Genomic DNA, 23,905 nt, shown 5'->3' with positions numbered 1-23,905 from the left:
GGGGTGTTCAAGAGGAGTTTAGTTGAGTATCTATCTGGAGTCATCTAGACCCAGCCCTCTTTCCTGCCTATGCAGGGGGTCGGCCTCGATGATCTATTGAGGTCCCTTTCGACCCTAACATCTATGAATCTATACTATGTCTGAACTGATAATTAGATTATCTTTTTTTTTCCAAACACAAGTTCATGTCAAATTTCCCAAGGCAAATGCTTGATTCAAGTGTTTTTAAGATGATAGTTGTTCTGGTTTTGGTTGAAAACAATATGCAACCATAACTTTATTTTTATTTTTACAATAGTGTACAATAAAGAGTCTTTCAGAGCTGTTGATGGAATCATTCCAAACTCATTTGCCAAAAGGTAAGGGTGCTAAGGAACCCTGTGCTTTTTATCTCTTGCTGGAATAGATATTTATCCCTGGTGTAGACCATCAACAACATCAACTAAGTAAACAAGATAAAATTCTTGAATTGTAAGAACTCCAATTGGAAGTGGGTATTGCCTATAATATCTGTTCTGAAGTGTTTACCACAAAGTTTCTCACATGGTTCCTCAGCCAAAAGGCTTTTAAAAGAACTGTGTTGCCACAGTATTAGGGTGAAAGCTTTTTTGTTTATTGAGAACTGGTTAAAAGATAGGAAGCAAAGGGTAGTGCTATATACTCACTTTTCAGGGTATAGGGAACTCAAAAGTGGGTTTCTCAGGTGTCTGTACTGGGCCCAGTTTTGTTTAACATTTTCATGAATGACTTGGAAATGTGGGTGCAGAGTGACAAATCCAGGTTTATAGATGATACGAAATTGTTTTGAAGAGTTAAGTCCCAAGCTGATGGAGAGGAGCTGCAGAAACATCTCACCAAGCTAAGAGGGTAGGCAGAAAACATGGCAGGTGAAATTGAGTGCCTACCAGGTAATGCATCTGGGGAAAAATAACCACAACTATACATACACAGTACTGAAATTTAAACTAGCTGTTATGACTTAGGAAAGAGATCTTGGAGTCATTGTAGATAGTTCTCTAAAAATGTCAGCTTAATGCAGCAGTGACCAAAGAAATGGATAAAATGTTGGCCATCAGTAAGAAGGGATTTGAAAATAAATAGAATATCATCATGCCATCATACAAATCCATTATGTATCCACAGCTTGACTGCTGTGTGCAGTTCTGGTTCCTACATCTCAAAAAGGATATAGCAGAATTGGAAAAGATACAGAGAAGAAAAAACAAAATGATCAGGGAATGGAGCCATTACCATACCAGGAAAGGTTAGAAAGGCCAGGACTCTGCATTTTAGAATGGCTAAGCCAGAGGGGGGACATGACAGAAGTCTGCAAAAACATGAGGAATGTGGACCAAGTGACCAGGGAACTGTTGTTCACCAAGTCCCAGAACACTTGTACTAAGGGGCACCCACTGACATTAGTAGGTGACAAGTTTAAAGCTAACAAGAGAAAATGATTCTTTTAAATACCGCATAGTTAACTTGTGGAATTCATTGCCACATAGGCAGTAGATGCAGATAGTATAACCAGGTTCAAAAAGAGAAAAAAATCATGGAGGATAGATCTGTTGATAGCTATTGAATAGAACAATTCGAGATGTTTCCTCTGGCATCTCTAAACCAATAAAGAAGTAAAGAATAGGGGGTAGAAAACTCTATCCTATGGGTTGGATTTGACCTGTGGAGCCCCACCATCCAGCCCCAGTGATGCCTATGGGTCTGAGCAGACCCACAAAAGGTATGATATGTGCTGGAACAGCCCTTGCCCAGGATATGCACTACATAAGGTGCCCACCTCAGCCACTCTGAGCAGATGCATGCAGATGGGCAGATGCATGTAACATGGATCCTGGAGTGTTTGGAAGAGGGGCTAGGAATAGTGCAGTCCAGCCAGGGGCTGTAGAGTGGTCCCAGACCAGCTGTTGTAGGTGCTGTGCTACACATGGTGCCCTTCCCATCCAGACTGTGCCGTGTACAGCACTGACTCTGGGACATGTACTGTGCACAGCATCTGCCCCAGGCCCTCTGAGACTCTGATGCACATAGCTTCTGCTCCAGTCAGTCTGGGACCCATGCTGTATATGGTGCTTGTGTATATGGTGCAACATCCTGGTTGGAGTGTGAAGCACAGTTCCTGGAGAGGGCATTGTGTGTGGTGAAATCTGTAAGGGGCAGGCATTGCAACATCCGTTCTGGCTACTCTGGGATCCATGCTGTACAAAGTGCAGGTCCCAGATCAGATGGAGTGGCTACTGGATGTGGTATGTTAGGGGATAGGGAAGGGGACAAGGTCTTTTGGCCAGATTTAGCTTGCAGACTAGCCCCATGCCATTCATCTGTCTCAGGACTATGAGTTTGGCATCTAGTTTCTAGATATATCTAGTTCAATGCTCACCCTCTATAGCATCCACTTATGCCACTGGACTAAATGAACCTTTTGTCTGACCCCAGTCAGCACTTGTTATGTTTTTATATAGGCAGTCCTTGACTTACAATGTTTCAAGTTCCACTGAATGGCACTTATGACCTTTATAAATGTATACCCTGTTTTGAGGTTCCAACACTGGTTTTCACTTTATGACACTTGACACAGCTGCCTCCAGCGGGTAAGTTCATTGTGGTGGGGGCAGGGGGAGGGTAGGGGCATGGGGGAGCAGATCAGTGCTCCCACAGCAAGGGAGGGCTTGGGGCTGGGGCTGGGATGGCATGGGGTGGGGTGTGCCCCTGGATCTGTGGGGTGGGTGGGGCAGGGGCTGTGCTTTGGGCAGGCAGCAGAAGGTGCTGGGAGCAGGGAGCCTTCCTGCTGTTCACCCAGCCAGGGCATGGCAGAGCTGCTGCGCTGCCTCTGAACAAGTGGCGTACAGCAGTAGGAGCCATCCTGGGCTTCCTGTGCCTCCAAGATGAGTGCCCCTCCTACCCCAGCTGGGCATGGGGGGCAGGGAATGTGTGCTCTCAGATTGAGGTGTGGTGGGTGGCAGAACGGGAGCTATAGGGGGCTGCCACCACCCTAAAATTCACTAATGCTCCCCCTCCATAGCCCCTGATGCCTGCCTGGTGCAGCCCTGGCCTCATCCACCCTGCCCTGATCCAGGGGCACCCCCCCATGTCCTGCTGCCACTTGCCCAGCTGGAGTGGGGTGCAGGGCAGAGGATGAAACCGCTGCCTATCTGGGAGGTGTGGGGAGATCAAGGCAGCTCCTGCTTCTGCATGATGCTTGTTCAGAGGCAGCTCAGCAGTGCCACCATGCCCCAGTTGGGCGAGAGGCAGGAGTGCATAGCCTCTGCTCCCAGCACCTTCCGTTGCTCAGCCAGAGCACAGCTCAGTGCAGCCCTGGCCCAGCCCATCCCACACAGATCCAGGAGCACATGCCCCACCTTCCCGGTGGAAGCAGTAGTGACAGCCACCAGATGAACTGCTCCTGGACCTGTGGTGCACAGCGGTGGGAGCCACCCCATCCCAGCCCCAGTCCCTCCCTCACTGTGGGATCATTGATCTGCCCCTGTGCGCCCCTTCCCCCTTCCTCCCCCACAACAGACTTACCAGCTGGAGGTTGCTGTGTCTAGCATTGTAAAGGAACCAATCCCCCTTTTATAACATTGTTCCTATGGGAAAATTGGTTCTGAGTTATGATGTTTCAACTTAAGATGCGGTTTCAGGAACCAATCGCATCATAAGTCTGAGAACTTCCTCTAATCTAATCACAAGAGAAAAAGATTGGACTACTACTACTGGACTTCTTACTGTCCGACTATATAAGTGATGAAGATGAAGTATGCTTAAAAATTCATTTAAGTTTTTTGTGTATTAAGACATTCAGGACAAGGTATATTATAATACCTTGAATACATCATTTATGACTGACAACCCCTTGTGGATAATGATGAGCATTTCAAGGCAGTCTTGGGGAACAAGCCTGTTCTGACTTACAAGGTAATCATCCAACCTGAAATAATATCTCTCCAGCAACAGACTATTATTAGATCCCGACTTCAAGTGGCACCCAACAACTAGAGAGACGATGATCTAATTGCTTATGGATACAGTTGCTCATTTGCCAGAGCAAGCAGGGAGCAAACATCAGCAAACATTGCTCACAACAGCTTTATTCAAAATGGAGACAGCTTCAGACTAGCTCCCTCACAGATACACAGCCTGTGAAACCAGGGGAGCTGCAGTGAACGTTAGTTCTTTTCATATTTTATATATCTTGGTTCATGCTCATCACCATTTACTCCACCCTCGCTCCTCCTTTGTTCCACCCAAATCTCCTCCCATCTGAAGCTCCACCTTTGTTTACTGTTTACTTCATTAGCATGGAATTGCCTATGCATTCAATTCATTTACATGTCTTTTTGCTATGAGTGGATGTGTAAGGCCTTGATTCCTGCTTCTCTTAGTCACTTGGACTTCAGCCAAAGCCTGGAAGCTTCTTCACCAATCACCATTCACCTTTTCGCATATGTTCATCTTGGATTCTGTTATCAGTTACGTGTTGTCTTTTACACTTCAGTCTGTTTTTCAGTCCCAGATTGTACCATCTTCCATATTTCTGAGGCTTTACCTCATTCACAGCACACAGACTCACTTGAAAATGGTTGACACAGTTAAGATGGTTACGTAGCATAAGCAAATGACTGGCTTAGTGTAAGCATTCATAAGCAAAATCTGCTCTATCTCCTAACAATACATAATGAAATATATATCTTACAACGCTACTATACTGTTAGAAAAATGCTTGCCTAAGCATCTTGAAATATACTTTTAATATATCATTCTGCCTTGTGGTTAGCAGCTTCTGCTAGGCCACAGGTTATAGCCTTGTATTCAGTTACATATCCAGTGCTTTCCAAGATCCAAATACAGTCACCCTAACAACTATCTAAATCCTATTCTCACAAAGGCCCTGAGCTTTGCAGTGACCCCAGATGCCAGCTGTGCTCCTTCATCAAACTACATTGTCCCTAGACCAAACAATATGGATTATAGGATTCAACTGCTTTTTTAACAACATCTATGACTTCCCTTTCCCTTTTGCTGTGTACAGTGGACAGACAGGGCAATCCCTACATGAAAGAGTGAATGGGCACAGATTTGATATCAATTCCAGAAAGACATAAAAGTCCGTGGCAGAACACTTGTTAACCTCTCTAGATAGTTTGGTGCTGACTTCAAAAATGACTTTAGCACACAACTTTGAAGCAAAAAGTCATCCACAGACTGGATTGTGTTAAGTATGGTCTGCACAGGTTATGGATTCTTATTCCACTACCTGGAATAACTTTTAAAATCCCTATGGCCCTCAATAGATTGACTGCTTTATTTATCCCGTTTGATCCCTTCAACCCACCTTCACTTCCATCACTGGTGCCTTCTCCTTTGTTTCTCCTTTTTCTATACTTTCTATTTGAATGACTGTATTCCTTTCTCTTTAGTGTTCCTACTCTGTGAAAATCTATTCATAATATCTAAGTAGGCTGTAGCCTCTCTGAATGAGTTAGGGTGCAAACAAGATTTTTCTGCTTCTGAAGTTTTTTCTGTGAACTTAATCCCAGGGATCGCCATGATACCCTTAGGGCTCCTTGACCATGCCACTCCTGCCCAATGGGCACCCTCTTTCTTGCCTGTCATATCTTGCTCATAATTATAATATAGGGAGGCAGCCCTTGATCTTATTGTCAGGACACAGTCCTGCTGGATCCCACTGAACCTCATGAGTTTTTGGATCCTGTTTTGGATCCCACTCAAAATGGGTGCCTCCCGGGACACCCTCAGCCTTATGGGCTAGATGTGTGGCTCCAAAACCACCCCCCCAAGCCTCACAGATGTTATACTGGTGTTGTCTCCTTGAGTTAGGGCCTCAGCTTAGCCTAGCCTCCACAACTGTGCCCTCTGGCACTGGGGTCTGCTCTCCCCCTTGTCACTGTGCCCCCTGGCACTGGGGTCTGTTTACCCCTGAGCACTGCACCCACACTGACCCTGGTGTCCCCACACTCTAGTGGGCCCCCAATGAGGCCTTCTCCTTCCCCAATAGCCTCAGCATGATCCTCTGGTCTCATAAGACAGCAACAAAAATATAAGCCCCTGAGCTATAATACAAAAAGTTCAGGGTGTACTCTGGCCCTTAAAAATAGCCAAACTTCTACCCTGGCACTAAGTGCCTTGTAGGCAAGGGTACCTGGTGAGCTCCTGGAGCCCCATTAGCCCTAAGTGCAGCATATCAGGCAGCTGCAGCATCTGTGGGCAATCCCTCCCTGGAGGCTCCTTCCCCTTTGACTGCTGGCAGGGAATTGTCTCTCTAGTCTGAGCCCTGGGATTTATATGGGCCCAGGGCCCTGCCTCTTCTGTTTAGCCGACCAGGTGCAGGTGCAGGCTAATTTGCTTGTTAGCCTGTTGCCACGGTAACCTGCAGCTGTGAGCTACTGTCTGACTCTTTGGGCTCTTTCCCCAGGCAATTTCTGCTCTTAGAGGAGCAGGTACCTTAGTGCCCTGTGACAGGGTGCCACAGAATGGCATTATGAAGCACCATGTAGATTTCTCAGATAAATAACTAAATCAGTAGATTAAACATATTTTTTTCTTCTGTGACTGGAATAATCTAAGTGATACCTATTATAAATCTGATAACACTTACCATTATTCCAGAAATAGGAGAAAATAAATATAAAAAGCATGTTCATATCCAGAAATTCAGAAATAAGCCTGACTTGAAGATATATTTTTAATACACACAAGATAGCCTGAGGTGAAGACAGTATCTTAGCTTAGACTCCGGGAGTGGACAGACCTATGTCTACAGCCTTTCTCTTCTGGCTATACTGTGTATTTTATTAGTGGGCAGGATTGGACAGGTAGAGGAAGGATTAGTTTTAAAAGCTTATGTTTTGGACAGCATTTATTAATGCGTATTTGAACATATTTGGTTTCTGTAACTACAATTAAAATGCACATACATATATACATACATATATGCATGAGACTTGATTTCTGAAAGTGATTACATGTCTCTAGTATGGTATGTAGCACAAGGTCAAAAGCAGACCAATTCTAGCTGTGGGTTTATATAGTGATCTACTGAAATACGTTGTGACTTACAGCTATCTGAAAATGGTCATTAAAGAGGAGAAATATGAGAAAAGGTCATAACTGTGTTCTTTACTGCATGATGTTGACATACAATAGTATAATTCTAATTTAATGAAGCAATAAGGCTCCACAGAGAGTGATGAACAGTCAAGTAAATAATGTCAGTTTAATAAGGTTCTAAAGGTTGCAGGTCCAGTTGTAAAGCTGGAATTCATCTCAATCACTATATAGTATATTATGATTGTTAGTCAGAATATCATTATACCCTGAAGTGTCCAAATTATGAAATAAAAAGACAAAGTTGAAGTATGATAATACACAGAACAATGATACTTATATTTCTGAACTTCCATCTCCAGATGATCAAGAAAAAAACATGTATGAGAACAAAAGTGCATTAGGTTGAATGGAGAGCGCCTGAGTGACCTTCAGTTTGATACAAGAGGCAGCGTATTTGCTGCAGGACCTTTCCTCTGTGGATTGTACTTATGTTAAGGAATACTCCTTTGTGTGTTACATTATAAATCTGAAAGGTCTATTTGCTCTGTCTTTGTAACAACAAGTAAGAAACTGTTCAAGACTTGAACTAAAGCTTTTTCAGAAACAGAGACACAAAAAGGTCAAAGTTGATTTCGTGCTCAGCTACATGCAGAAGGCTCAATTAAATAATGTTTATACTAAAATTTCCTTGAAAAAAAACCCTGGGAAATGCTTATTTTTCTTTTGATACTTCATAATATGAATGACTATTGTAGGAATTAATGTTAATAAATCTTTTCCCATAAAATACAAAACCTGACATAAACATTAAGATTATTTTTTCTGTACCGTGTAGTTGCACTGATTTGTGTTTAAAATCCATAGATGTTCCATGCTTGAAGTAGTTGAATACCAAGTATGCCTACAGACAGTTGTTTTATCCAAGTTCTAAGATTCAGAAAACTACAATTGAAGTTAATAATTGAAGATGAGAAGTAGTAGTGAAACAATGGCAAACTTTATAAAAATATTATGAATTGTTTTGTACTCTTAACTTCCCATTGCAGTAAACTCTGAATGCATGTATAGAAGTTGATTAGACCTCTCAATTCTAAAATCTCTTTCTTGGTGCTTGGTTCTTCTGGTGGAGTTATATTCTAGTGTCTGTAGCCTCCTCCCTATATACTCAGTTCTGCTCTTAAAGAGTAAGCGTGTTTATACATGTGCCCCAGGAGGTGTGTGTGTGTGGGGGGGAGGGTGCTATAATTAGAGTGGCTCTAAGATTGGCTCTGTTCATCACTCTAATTAAAGCACCTGCAGTGTCAGGTGTATTAGTGTTCTTGTGCTGAAAAATGGTGGCAGGGGTGCTTTAAGTAAAGCTCATTGAATAAGCTTTAGTTAAAGTGCCTCTGCTGTCATTTTTCAGTTTGGGCATCCTGATGCATGTGACACTGGACTCTGCGGGAGCGTGGTAATTACCACGCTTCAGCAGACTTCATTAATGGAGTCTGCTCCAACGTGCTGTAATTACAGTGTGTTGGAGCAGCCTCAAAGCATGTGTATAGGTGCCCTAAGATAGTACTTTAGGGAAAGGATAAAATATGAAGGGGAAGTCAGCAGCAATAGAGGAGAAGACTGTGACAAAGTACATTAACATATAGAGGCAGATCCTTATCTTACCAACTCACACAATATAACATGAGTCTTATGGTGTTTGATGTTTTCTTTAAGACCCATAGTGCCATATGGAATGTCCCAAGGCCTGGGTTACCACCATCCATTGCTCTTGGACAGTCCTTCCATGCAGACTGCCCATGGCTTCCAGGCTCCCTGCAATGGAAACAAGAACATGGAAGCTATGGCTCTAGCTAGGATCAGCTCCTGGCTCCATAGAAGAAGCCAGGATGCACAAGCTGGGATGAAATTTTATGCAACAGTTACAAAGATATATCTTACTGACAGCCAGGTCTTATTTAGGGCCAGGTTTTCTGTTGCAATGCATCAGTATTGGTCCAACAGTGCTGAAATTTGACTGCCCACCACATACCTATGTTCCTTCAAGTAATTTTAAAATGGTCTTGCATGCTTGTGTGTTTGTGTTACTATGACTATACTATTTCATCATTATTACTTCATAATTTACATTATTATATCAAATATGCTCAAGTAAAAGGCAGGGCAGGTGTGCCTGGAATTTATGAGAGCCTTCTGCTGGTGTACAGAAAGAAATAGAAGCCACCTCTTACCATGTTTGACCTACAGTGCTAAGAGGAGTAAAAAGCAACAAAAGCTTAGTTTAGTTTTGAAAGACAGAAGCTGTGACTCAGAATACACACAGGGAAATGAGCAACTCTTCTTACTCAAGAGGGCATTTTTGCATAGATGCCTCGCAAAGCAAAACAGCATTATGAAGTTAGAGCAGAACTGCTGTGACACTGTTGTGGCTTAAATTTCTTTTCTTATAATTCTTTTTAATCTTTCTCTGCTTGATGCCTCGAAAATATTTTGTCTCAGTTCTGTTTTTTGTTCTCTGGGTTTTTTTGCAGTGCTCTAATTCTGTATTTCACTTCCCTTTGCCCGTAAACCCTTACAATGGTCTTAATTTCTTTTTAATTCTTTATTGCAATGGTTGGTTAATAACCATAATGTCAAATCCTGCTTGTCCTAGCTTCCCCAGGTTGATAGGAATGCTCTGAATAGCTAATTATACTGCAACATTTAGAAAGTCTATAGATTATAGATGAGGCACAACTGCCAACATCAGCATTGTAAAATATCTGCAGATTGAAGTTCACTAACTTAAATATAAATCAGCCAAATAAATGACAGTCAGAAGTCTGGATTTTAAATGGTTTGGTTCAACTTTATTTAAATGCTTCCATTCAATGGTTCCAGTGTATAGTTCAAGATTCCCACCAGATAGCCAGTAAATCATGATAGACCCACTTTGGCCTACTCATATGACTCCACTCCCATCTGAATCCTTTCTTCTTCCCTGCAGCTTATTAAGGGGGAGAGGGAGACTGCAGTCTGTGGAGATTTAAGAGCTCTACCAGCAGAAAACCTGGGTTTCACTTACCTTTGACAGCTGACCCTTTTAGATCAAATTGCACTCAAGGTCAGGGATGGTCCAAATGTAGTGGAGCTCTCCATTAGCTCTTACTTCTGTAAACACTGCCCTGAATGTCTGGAGGGGAAAGGAGTTTTTCATCATTCCTGAAGCTGTCATGCATAATAATTTTGCTAGAAGATAGTGTTAGCTCCTGGAATCATTCCCTTAAAATGGGAGGAAGCATCAGCAAGCACATTATTTGTGTCAGAACTATATATTGTGAAGGAAAGAATGGTAAACAAATGGCAGTGCAAGGCATGTTCTCTGCCCAACCTTGTTACCTGTGTGACTTCTGATTATAAAGGGAAACTCTGCCTGGTTGTTGATCTAAACATGACACTTTTTGGGTGAATAACTGAAAAATAAATAGTGATTGACATTAATAGTAGGGGAAAACATAATTAAATTAATATTTTTGTTATACTAGGGACTGTGTACTCTTCAGCTCATCTCTGTGCACTCCTATTACCTTGTCTGAAATAAATTCCCATAGACGCGTTGGACTGAACTTAAAGCTCTGCCCTGAGTGTCCAGTTGGAACACCAGATTGTGAAATGTTTCCTGTGTCTTCATATCATCTTCCTTTTCTCTATGATGAAGATGCTTATTCTGAGTAGTGCCTACCATAAGGCAAAAAAGCCATGTTCATACCTTACATTCAAAGTTTAAGTGATCTGTAATGTTTAACTTTCTAAATCCTTCTAATTGACATTCTCAACACCTTGACACCATCTAACTTCTCTCTGAGTAGGCATGATAACTCCTGCATTGTATCTACCATATATCACAAACAGAAATAATGCACTTGCCATTTTTGTTGCTGCTCATGGCACATTAACACCTGGTGTCTCCTAAAATACTCTTAATACACAGACATATTCTTCTAATTCAGGTTTGCCTGTGATGAGGAGATCATCACTTAGGGAACTTCCAGGTACAAACCTGCTTCCCTAACAGTTGCTGACTCCAGCTTTTTCTTAAACTTTTAAAAAGTTGATCATGATATGGAGTAACCCATAGACATATCAATATAAATACTTTTGTGAACTTCCAGCTGGAAATGCAAGAAGTTAAAATCCTTGGGCGTGTCCCAATGAGCATGCACATGCCACTTGCCCCACCTCAAACCCCTTTGAGGTGGGGCAACAGGCATGTGTGGGAATGAAAAAATGTTCCCCATGCTGCAAATTTGTGGCACAGGGAGAAAATTAGACCCCTGGATATCCAGGGGTCTAAAAAAACCAAAGTTTAAAAAAGCAGAGCAGGGCACAGTCCCGGACCATGCCCTGAGGCAACCAAAGGCTGGGTCCTCCACGAAGATGCTCTGGCTGCCAGAGCGTCTCTATGGTTGGCCCCTCGCCAGCACCAGGTTCAGCACCAGGGCTCCAGTGCCAGTGAGTAAGGGGTTGGGGGGGCTGGAGGAGGGGTGAGGAGACCATGGGGGGGCCCTGATGGCCCCAAGCACTCCCCCAGCCCCCCTGACCTCTGCCCTGGCTGGCCCCACCCCCAACCAGCCCCACTGAGGCCCCCGACCCCTGCCCTGTCCGGCCATTCCCCACTCCAGCCCCCACGAGGCCCTCAACCAGTGTGGGGCAGTGGCCCTGGCCCTGGCCCTGGCCCTAGCACTCCAGCCCCCCCCACTGTCCTGTGCTGCCCAGGGGGCTCTGCCAGGAGGCCTTGGAGCCCCCCTGCCCCTGCTTCTAAGGTAAGCAGAGCCTTTTTTTACCCCATTTTTTTCTGTTTTTTTCTGTTTTTATGGGGCAGCCATCGGGTGGGGGCTGCAGCAGCTGGTTGGGGATGGGGCCAGGTGGGGCAGCAATCGGGGGGCTGGGATGGGGCATGTGGGCCTTGCAGGTGGGTGGTAGCCTCTGCAGGGGCCATTTGACCTTGTTGGGGGGCCATACCCCTTGTGTGGGGGCTGAATCCTCTGTTGGGGGGCTGAACCCCATGTTGGAGGGCTGACCCCCTTGTGGGCGCTGAATCCCCTGTTGGGGGGCTGTAAACCCTGTGTAGGGGCCATCACCCCTGTGGGAGGGCAGCAAAACATGTATTCATGAAGCATGTATTTAGAGTTCACTTTATTATTATGATAAGAGACTTGCTTTAACACTGTAAGATACATCAATAAAACATTGTCCAACTGATTGCTGTCTATGTCTCACTTTCTCTCTCTCTTTATAGTGGTCTTTTTTTTTACTTGTGGAGGAACATGGATTTGGAGGTATTTTACAGAGTGACTTTGGGATTTTTTTTATCAGGGATTTTTTAGTTTTCCAATAAGGAACACCAGAATTCCTGCTAGGACACTGACTGCTCAGACCTTGCACCTGGGACCCATCAGGCTGTGGCTTACTTCCTGGACAATTGGGGCCAGGAGGACATGCTTTGACAGTTCAAAGCAGGACCACACCCAGAACATCTTCCAGGTGAAAGCTGCCCAGATGGCTGGGCAGGGGCATAAATGGTAGTAGAGCTGCACAAGGGCAAACCCTGCAACCGCAGTCCACTGGCAGCTGGCCCAGAGGGGCAGATGCCTCTACTGGCTCTGCAGTCCCCATCCAAGTCTGACAGGTGCACAGCAAGTCACAGCCAGGCAGCAGGCCCCACTGGCAGACTGCTGCAATGGGTAGAGGGTGCACAGAACTCTCAGGGCTGCTTCAGTAGTCCAGCTGGCACAAGGGATAGTGTCCCCAGGTACCAATTGGCTGGGCCCCAGAAGCTCCTGAGAGCTTGTAGTCCTGAGCTACTTGCCAGGGCGGCTTTTTATACTGCTGGGTCCAGGACAGGGCGGCTTTTTATACCACTGGGGACAGCACAGGTGCTGGCCCTGGCTCTACCTCCCCCTGGCTGCAGATCCAGGAGGAGCCAGGTAGGGTTATTTTACCCCAAATGGCACAATTTGCTCCACACCAAAGTGCATGTCCAAGCACGTGCGCTGAAGCAAAAAGCTCCAGATCAAATTTGCACCATTTCTATTTGAGCTGCTGCAAGTGCACATGCTTACATATGTGGACACGCCCCTTAGATTCAACAAGAAACATTTAGAGTCACATTTTGCTCTTTGTATTCCCAGACTGTGTTGTTTTAGCATAAGTACCAATGTGCCAGATGATGACTATCAAACTGGATGTAATTGAGGATCAATGTTAACATTCACAGAGAGACTTTGAGAGCAAGATAAATGGTGGATAATTCTGTACTGTTCTCTAGCTTTTAGACTGACTATGTTGATGGGTTGTCGTATGTTTGGCTTTAGTAATTTTACTAAAGGCAAAGCCTCTTCTTTAGGAACATTCACCACCTATATTTTATCCTGATCTTTTGGTTATTCCTTAGCATCTTTCAAGTTCTTTAACTATGCATGAAACTTTTCTTCCTCATATGGCACATGAAAAGCCAACAAAATGCAAACTAAATATAATTTGCCTCTAGAATAGGATAATTCCATAACAAGTCCTTAACACCTTCAGTCTAATTAGGGGGTGAAGATTTCTTTTTCAGCATCCCTGTCAAAGCACCGGAACCCTGGCAACTGCCCACTGTTTCCACCTGGCAACTGCCCACTCTTGCCACCAGATCAGATCTTTTCTCCTTGTCAAATGCCCATGCTTTGTTGGCCTTGGAATTTCTTATGTGCAGTAGGAAAGAAGAAACTTCCCTTCATCAAAATCAAAATAGATGTTTGACCTATTCCTTGTTGTTGGTTCTTATGGTTTCTGTACTGTTAACCCACTGTGAAAGCATTCTGGTTTCTAGAGTGTAGGGCCATGCAATTCAGGACGTATATTGTTCCTTATTATCCTACTGCAAATTGGGCTTATCTGATGCACCAGATTGAAATTCTCTACTTCAGTCATGTTCTGCCACCCTTTAAAGCATATGACCTTGAATATAATGTCTTGTAGCTGAGAGAGAAAACCTCTTGGCCTGGGTTCCTTTCGCTTATTTCATTATACATAGTTGCCATGATTAATTATCTAGCATCCTAGTGTTTTTTGGTTTTTCATCATTATTTATTTCTACTTAGCAGCCTTTGTGACTTTTCCCATCTAGAATGCTAAATACTTTCATGTAATCTTATTCCTCAGCAGCATTTTAATTCACTCTAGGTGATATGTCAGGTCCTGTTCCTAGGTATCAACACCAGTGCCTTTTATGTTTTTTTCAGCAAAGAGGTATGTGGTGCCTTCTAACCCATCCATGTCTCCTAGTGCTGTGCAAAGCTTTGGTCCCTGAATTGATTCAGTGGAGATTTGGCCAGATTTGGTGGCTGAATCTCAAAATCCAAATTAAATCAGGAGATCCTTTAATCTCTCCAAATTGAATCAGAACCCTCCAAATTGATTTGGAGAGATTCAGAAAGATTTGATGATTCAGACATAGACACAGCTTTAAATGTTTTTTCTACATACCTCAAGGTAGCAGGTGGCTTGTGAATGCTGTGATTGTGGGGCAGATGGAGTTTCCCACAGGAGCATGGCGGGGCTCCCAGTGCACTCAGCAGCAAACCTGGAAGTGGACCAGAAGCACATCTGGTCCACTTCTGGGTCTGTCTTGGCGTGCAATGGGGTGCACCACCGCAACCCCCTGGCTTGGCAACTGGTGCCTCCTGGGTCTGGGGGGGGAGCACCCGGGGTTCCCCCCATGGCTGATCACAGAGCTGGGGGGGGGGTGTTAGGGGGGGCAGTGCTCTCTCTGGTGGACCCGGAAGTGAACTGGAAGTACTTCTGGTGAACTTCCAGGTTTGCTGCCAAGCACACGGCGGGAGCAACCCCATGATGCTGTGGGACACTCCATCTGCCCCACCATTGCAGCATTCATGAGCCATGCCTTGTCCTTCAAGGTATGTAGAAAAAACATTTAAAGCTGTGTCTATGGCTGAATCACTGATTCTCCAAATCAGCATAGAATCTTCAGATTTGGAGTCGGCCAAATTGAATCGGGGACAGTGTTCTGAATCAAAGAATTGAATCACTATCCCCAATTTCAGCTGAATCTGAACTGAATATGGCCCATTTTGCACACCCCTGGTGTCTACTAAACACCTTGCTGTCTTGGAATCATTGCAGCCAGGGGTTGGGGAATGTCACAGCAATCCAATGTACACCTTTTTAGGATGTATGTCTCTTGCTCAGCTGATTACTAGGGGACACTATATTTACCTGCCTCTGTCTACACCAAGTTTCCCAGTAGTATTGTCTACCTTAAACAGGCTGCCTAGCTTTTCATCTGTAAGGTGAGCTTGTGGATATGCTAAAGGCATCATCTACTTTGGGGATGCTTGTCATTTGCTTTGGACCCATGCATACTGGGAGGTACTCTTGGCCTAAGTCTGGAAGCCAAGCTGTTAATTGTTCTTGCACTCTTAGCTCAGTTGCTTAGGGGTATCAGCTGGGCTATGTGCAAGCCCCTGAGGCAAACAGGATTGAGAGATTCTTGAAAACCCTGAATTTCATGGATAGATTGAAGAGGCACATAAGAGTCAATCAATTAACTCAACTGCTCAAGCCATCACCAAAGCAGAAATCCTGAGGAGGGGGTCTGCCAGTAGCTGTCTTACTAAACATCCATTCTTACATTTCACAATTCCTCTGGTCTATATTTCCATAATCTCACAATCCAGCAAATAGTTCCTGCTGCTGATATTGAAGTCGAGTGTTAGGAAGCTGCTTTTGTTATTGCTTTTTAAAAATTGTTACTGCTTTTGTTTTAGTGGAAATTACCCTGCAACTATGCAAATATCTCTGAGAAGTTCTCTTGGACCTCCTATACTGTTTTATATCCAGTTGGTTGCAGCTGTATACAGAACAGAGGAAACAAATGTTTTGCTGGTTTTGCTGCCAAATTAATAGATTGAATTTGGAATCATACAACTGATGAACAAATAAAATTCAGGATCATGGCAACTGACAGCAGCATGGCAAGCTTCAGGCTTGAGAAAGGATATTGTTAGCTTTTTTGTGGGCTGTAGAAATGTAGTTTTTAATTTTTAGATACAGAATGTTAATTTATAAAGAATGTTGTTTCCCAGAAGATTCAATTCTTTAGCATGGCATTGGTCCCAAGCTGCATGCTTTCTGTAGGCCATAATTTATCCACTTAGCAGCAGCAGCCATCTGTTTGGAAAACCATGAAGTCTAAGTGTATGTAGAGGGAGCAAAGGAAAACAAAATTGAGTAAAGGCAGGATGTGCTTTGTGGAATGGCAACAGACCAACTACACTGGGTGCTTTGTCCACATTTTTATTAGACATAGATGAACACTGTTGTTTTAATCATGGTAGACTTTTTGAAATATAGTTTTAATACTAAGGCACTTGGGGACCTACAAGTTAAATTATGAAAAGAGATAGAGTTCTGTAACAGGGGGCCTTCTTGGGACTGATTTCCCAATGGCCCACCCACCTGTTTCTGGGCTAACCGCCCGCCTTCTCACCCACCATGCCTTGTTGTTAATTAATTAATTGATGTTGATTAAGCAGGAGACTGCCCATTTCTTGCCCCGATGCCAGGGGGTGCTATCTGCAGCTCTGTTCCTCCCCTTACACTGTAGCCGAAGCCTCACAGATGCCATCCAGATGTTATCAATATCACCAGCCCCACACTGGGCCCCAGAACCCTACTAGTTGAACCTCATTTAAATCCCACCATTCAGGCAGCCTGTTCTGCCTTCATTCCCCACTGCATAGCTCCCTGAGTTGCTCCCCCTTATGGGTGTGGTCCCCCCCGGGACCTTTGGCTACTAGTCCTGGCCTACCTCCAGGACAGTTGGAACCCCAGGCCCTCAGCTCTTGGGCGTTCCTTGCAGTGGGCCCTTGACCCTTTGACCCTTCCGGTCCTGGCCCCAGCATTGACCAGTCAGGGGATGTTCAGACAAGTTCTTGAGTCTATGGCCTCACGCTCTCTTTGGGGTCCACCTTCCAGACCCTACAAAGGGGTAACTCACCCAGTTGTGGGAGCTGGGATTAAGGCACCCTGACCCACCTCTCACCGGGGTGGTAGCTGGCCTGGCATTTCCTGCGGGCTCCCGTGCCACTGAGAGCCCCACCAGGCCACCCACTCCCAGCAGGGTGCAGTTTTAGGTTGTATGCAGGACCAGGAGCCTCCTGACCATCCCCTAGAGCTCCTGCCTTACCTCCAGATGATACCTACAGCCAGGCAATGTTGTTGCCTGGCTTCCCAACAGCAAAATGCCCTGTTTATATGGGCAGCCCTGGATCTAAAACGGCTGCCCTAATCAGGCACCTGCTGGCTGCTGTCTTCTGGCCCTTAAAGTAGCAGGCACAAACAGGGTCCTGCCACAGGTTTACAATTGGTCCCATACCAAAAACAGTCCTGATCCCAGCTTCCAGGATATTCATGTCACCTATTTAGCAAGTATTAATATGATTTTTGAGCTTTTGACATCTACATTTTCTTATTGTACTTTTCAAGTTGATAGAATTTATTATTCTATCCAGAATTATGAATATTTGGCTTTTATGGAGAAACCATCAGGCATACTGCCAGAGATGTCACTTTAGACTGTATGAACCAGCCAGGAATTTTTGGAAAAACTCTGACAACTGCTTGGCACAATATTCACCATTCTTAATAATTTCTTGATATGCTATTAGTAGCAGCATTTTGGTACACGATATATATTGATAGGTCTGCAAATGTACCTTGAGCTAAATTTGTAGCATTCACATATCTTTGAACCCATGCCAGTGTCACAAGAACATATTTTTTTCCTGCAAACTGATACAGCAAAATGAAGCAGAAGACTGTAGGTCAATGGCAGCTGCCAACAGTGGACCAATGAGGTGTATATCTAGACAGAGATGAATGATACTCTAGCACCACAGGACCTCCCAAGAAATTAACTATTTTAATGGTACAAAATGGTACATTTAATGGAATGCTGCCATTTTTTTCTACTTACATCATAGTTAAAGGAACTGATATATATATATATATATATATATATTTGTGTTGGAAAAAGTAATGTTTATATATACTGAAATATATTACTTGGGTCCCAAGCTTAATAAGATTGTTTAATTTACATATGATAACTGTAATGAACATTGAGTGAACTGGGAGTGGTAGACTACATTGCAAACAGTACCAGAGTTTATTCAGTCAAATTAATAGCACATGGAGATACACCCAGTAGCTGCTAGATGGACCGTCCAAAGGTATACTGCCCAAAGGTCTTCCCTCATAACCAGCAGAGGAGTTCCCAGGGATGCTGCTTGTTTCTGTGTTTTCTCCTGCTCACTTATGCCTGTTTTTTGTCCTTTTTGAAATGTCTAACCATGGCCACTGATTGTACTGTAGCAGTTAAAATGTCACTGCTTACCCAGAGAATGAACAGTTAAATTTAGTGAGTGGCAGTTTCATGTCTGCTCTAGTGTTGTGGCCTTCAAGAACTTTTTATCCCAGTGGCTAGTACAATGTGCTTCTACTAGTTAAGCTTAGGATCCCGAACATAACAAAATAAAGCATGGGAAAAATATATCTGTTTGAATTTGACTGTGTGCCAGGTAGTGTTACCAGGACAGGAATGCTGTTTTAGGACAGCTTTTCATTAGAGTTAAATACAAAAAATTCGTAAATGAATTGGTCATAATGACAGCAACAGTTGTGCACCTGGGAATGCATTGAGGTGTAGATTTTTCAGATGGCTTAGGGCATCTCCAAACCCACAGATTATAGTCTTCATAGCAATAAGGCAAAGTTTATTAATAGTCTTAGATAATGGAATGCAGTTTTTTACTTTAATAAAGTCTAGACTCCACTAATCGTCTGATTATAGCCAACAATTAAGTTCAGTATAGTAGAACTTGTATAAAGGAAACTAGAAGAAATGTATTTGTAACAACTTTTAGAAATGGTTCTTGTACTGGAGGAGTGATTCCATTTTGAATAAGGAATACACCATCACTATTGTTGTAACATATAGAAACAAAGGTGAGTAAAATTAAAATAGGACCTACAATCACATGCATTGAGGGTCCCAAGGTTGAAAAAGTGCTTATGCTTTTCTGTTTGTAAATTGTTGTACATAAATTGGAAAAAGGAAACAAGGATCAAATTGCAGAGTCAGTGACCTTGAATAAGGTGTAAACATTTCAGGCAAACAGTAATGAGTCAAAAACAATCAGAAGTAGGAAATATGTCCCAAACATAATTAATAATAGCAACTTATCTATTAGCAAAAGCAAAGGCTTGTTTGTACAGTTAAGTGTCTTCATATTTTGTTGAAGTTCTGAGCAAGGTCATCTGATTGGATATGTTTCTTTTAAGGGAGAGAAGATGACTGATTCCTTCATGACACTTTAGATTGAGACTAGTACACTTGGAAATGTTCTGCACTTAACCAGATTTAAATGTGCTTAAGCAGACATGCAGAAGCAGCAGTTTTACTTGTATGGGAAATAAGTAATTTGCAAACATAGAAGGAAGAAAGAAAAAGCCAGTAGATGTAAGAATTAAACTCCCCATCGTGTGGAATAAAAATCAATAAAAGACTATACAAGTTAAGTATTGAAATCTCTGTAAGTCATGTTGTATAGCAGTTTGCCATCTTTGTCTAGTGTCATTTTACAAAGATTGATTTCTCTTTTAAAAATTGATCATATGAAGGCATGTAACACATTCATATGTATGCAGCTTCCATTACTTTATTTTCAAGCTTTTCAGTGCCTTATAAAACACTGTGCTAATGAATAAAAGAACAATGAAATGGGGAATATTTTCAGAATAATGAATGGCAATTTAGCAGCCTGCTTCCCATCATGACAAGGAAAGACTGATCATGTGCCGACAGCATTTGATTTATCTTGTTGCTGGATGCTGGTGACTGAGCTGGTTGAGAAATGGATATGAACATCTTTAAATGTTTTCTAGCAGCTGATGACATGCAATATTGTTTTACCCTAAGGCCAATAAATATTTTCACATGTACTATGTAGGTACTTATACTAAACCCCTCACCTGTTGGAAGTGACAGCTTTGAAAAATGCTGAGTAGTGGTGTCTGTTTTAGCAAACTATTTCAGTGGAAATAATACTGCTGTTATGCACTGCAAATGGCAAAATTAAGTGATAGACCTTGTTGCGTTTCTTTTCATGACAGCAAATGCTTAATAATTAAAACATTTTAAATTCTATTAGGGTTAAATGGGTTAGACATTTTTGGAAGGGTGTGCACTGAAGTGGGAAACAAAGAGTACTTGGCTTTAGAGATCCACAGTAACTGGTGGTTAAGGAGGAATATTTCAACCTTTGGTTAAAAACAAGAATAGATTGGATACTTGCCAGGACAGGGCTTCAGGCCAAACAGAAGCCTGTTTGGCACATACTATGTCTTTAGATACTTTAATGAGGAAGGCAGACACTGTCTTCAATATTAGAGAAGTATATTTTTTACCACAGATATGATGCCACAGAACATTTTATACCATTTTCTACTTCTTTCATAAAAAAAAAAATCACTTGCTTAAATCTTTTCCCAGGACTAACATATACCTTCATTTTTTAAGTCTATTTGACTTAGGTACTAAGAACAGGAGAGAGATATTATTAAAGCAGAACTGTGAAGTGAAAAGAATTTGGAAATGTAATTTTTCACCTGTTTGAGATGTCATAATAAATATGGATAATTTACCAGTCACTTGCTTAATGAAATGAGCATGATAAAAGTGAATTCAGATTCAGAAGTTAGAGCAGCCTTTGAAAGAATGCTGACCCTCTATCAAAGTCTTGATTTGATTCACCAGCTTTAAAATTGTGTTGATAAAGTTTTGCAGATAGCTACATCTTAATTAATGATCTGCTAATTGTGCACATGCAACCTAAGCTTACTCAATTATATTTCTTCTGATTTTCATAATGTATTCCTGTCCATGCTGCTATGAAACCCTCAGGCAAACTCTCTCATAAAAATGCAGGAGGGCTTAGTACATATAATAAAACTATAATAGAAGTGCAGATGTGCATAGCAGGTTTGTCAGGTGACACTTTGATGGGCCAAACAGAACTTTGCCTTATATGAATTAAGAAATGAATAAAAGTGCACTGGCTTTCTGATTGCTCTGCCTCAGTCATTTTCTTTCCAACTCCAGACTGAATATGCCATTTTACCAGTCATTTCCTCACATTATTTTCTTTCACAGATGGCGTAATTTCATCTCATGCACTGAGAAAATGACAAGTGATACCATAGCACTGACTTTATTAGACTGCAGAGAGTCTATTGTATTAGACTGCAGAGGCAGCTAACTGTGGTGAATATGTAATTGGTATTGAAAGATTCTCCATCCTGTTCTCTTAAACAGGACTGAAGTAGGAAAGCATCGGCAAGTTGCTATAACACATTCAGTCTTGTTCCTGTGACTCTAAGCATGAATGCTATCAGTGCAATCATTATTGGTGGCCATGTAATAGTGTTGATCAAATATATTGTGGTTTTTCCTCCTGTGTGCTAGGGAACATAGGAGCCCATGGGTGACTCACTGGCTGATCTTGTCATTTTGGTACATGAAATGTTTCTCCCTTACTGGGCAAGTCTACACATGTATTTGATCTTGCCTGAGTTTCCTTTGGTGCAAGCTATTCCAGTGTAAGCCCTTTCGGGCAGGTGTCTACTAGGCCTGTGGAAATAGGGAAGTATTCAATTTGGATTCCGATTTGGCCAATTCGGAGGACAGCAATTTCATTCAGTGATTTGAATCACTGTCTCCATTTTGTTCAGCCAAATCATAATCAGTGATTTGGCACTGATTTGGGGCTGATTCGGAGATTCAGATTGGCTGGGGAGAGGCAGGCACAGCCAGGTGACTGCAGGTTCTTCTGCAGCTCCTCTGGCTGTGCTTGCCTCTCCCCAGGTGCGGGGAGCTGAGGGAGAAGCCCCCATGGCTGTCCTGCCTTGCCTCATCCCCTGCCCTGCCTGGCCCTGTCTGGGAGCTGGAGCCACTGTGGCTGAGTGGTGCCAGGCTCCGGCAGACACGTGGAGGTGCCCCAGCTCCCAGACAGCGTGCAACGCCCTGCCGAGCTGTGCTGCACCTGTGCGATGTGACAGCTGCTGTGTGGGTGTAAGCAGGGGGTGGGGGAGGCGATCTCCACTACCCCCTGCTGCCCTGCGCTGCATGGGGTGACTCTGCTACAGCTGGTGAGTGTGGGGCTTTTTTTTTTAAGTGCTGGGAGGCTGGGGATGGTTGGGGGATGGGGCCAGGCAGGGCAGCCATGGGGGGTTATCCCATGGCTCCTCTCTCTGGCTGTTCCTATCTTTGCCTTGGCAGAGGGTGCTGTGGGAGAAAACCCCATGGCTGCCCTGCCAGGCCCCATTCCCCGCCTGGCCTCAAGTCAAGTTTCTGCTTCTGTATTCTGCTTTCCCCTTGATGACTCTTCATCCATGGCTATCTCTGGTTGGTTGTCTCTCTGTGGTCACACATTCATGTAGCCTTCCAGGCCTTCTCCTAATTTGGTCTGTTCCCCCAAAGCCAGGCAAGGCCACTGCTGCTCGGGCCTTGTTGCTGGTGTCACTTTTCTCATGTTATGTGACAGTATGGCACGTACTTCTTCGGTCCCTAGGCTGTGTGTCTTTGATGTATTAGACAACCCATCTGCCTTGAAGGCTGCAATCTCATATTATGGCATGCCCCCCTCAATTCTCAGGCTGTCCATCCATTGGCATTGCTGTGTTAGACAGTCCATCTGCTTTCAGGGCCTTGAGAAGCTGTATGTTTGTCTCCCAAGCTCTTTAGAAATCTGTTTAACCCCTACTGCCCATCTTGGATCCTTATAATGCATATATCTATACCTATAAGCCAATTCCCAAAAAACAGGCTTTTAAATACTGTTTCTAAGTCAACAGGATTCTCCCAGTGTGTTGTGGTCCTGACAGGACTCATATCCCTGTCACCTGCCCACTCCATGGAGACTGGCCCTACTACAGCATCAGGGGATTTCACTCTGTGGTCCTGCAGGCCATCATGGACCACTGTGGCACATTCACACATGTAAGCATTGGCTCGGGGGGTAGTGTCCACAACTCTGGACTGCCAGGGCTGGAGAATAGTGGGTGCTTCATGCTGGGATGCTAGACCTGCATCTGGACACCATTGTGGTCCTACCCCTGTTCATCTGGGACCCTGCCTACCTGCCCCTGCCCTGGCTGATGTGGCCCTACACTGGCCACCCTGACACCCAGCCAGGCTCACTTTAGCTGATGCCTGGACCAAACCCACACCCTGGTGGAGTGAGCCTTTGGCTACCTCGAGGATCACTGGTGCACCCTTGCTGGCTGCTTTGAACTTGATATGGACAACCTTCCTTGGGTCATCATCACTGCGTTCATGCTTCATAACATCTGTGAGGACTGGAGGGAGTTGTTCCATGAAGCCTGGGCTCCTCCCTGACAAGGTACCAGGAGAACCAGGCACCCACCAGTGGAAGCCAGGGCACCAGATGCTGGAGGCTCTAGTGGTCAGGTGCTCTGACCACCTCCTCCAGCACTCCCCACTCTATCCCACCTGCAAAGACACACAGCTCCCCCCACCCCCACCCCCCAGCACAACACTCACTACAGATGTGTCAGAATAACAAGACTTTGTTTCCCTCACATGAAACAGGCCCTCCCTCCCTGCTCCCTCTCCAACACCCAGAACATCCCTCCCTCACCAACAAACAGAGTAGGGGTGGGCCACAGGGTGGAGACACCTAGGGGGCAGAGCCCAGGGGCAAGC

This window comes from Alligator sinensis, unplaced genomic scaffold (assembly GCF_000455745.1).
Source record: "Alligator sinensis unplaced genomic scaffold, ASM45574v1 scaffold797_1, whole genome shotgun sequence".
NCBI lineage: Eukaryota > Metazoa > Chordata > Crocodylia > Alligatoridae > Alligator > Alligator sinensis.
This window is presented reverse-complemented; position numbering follows the sequence as displayed.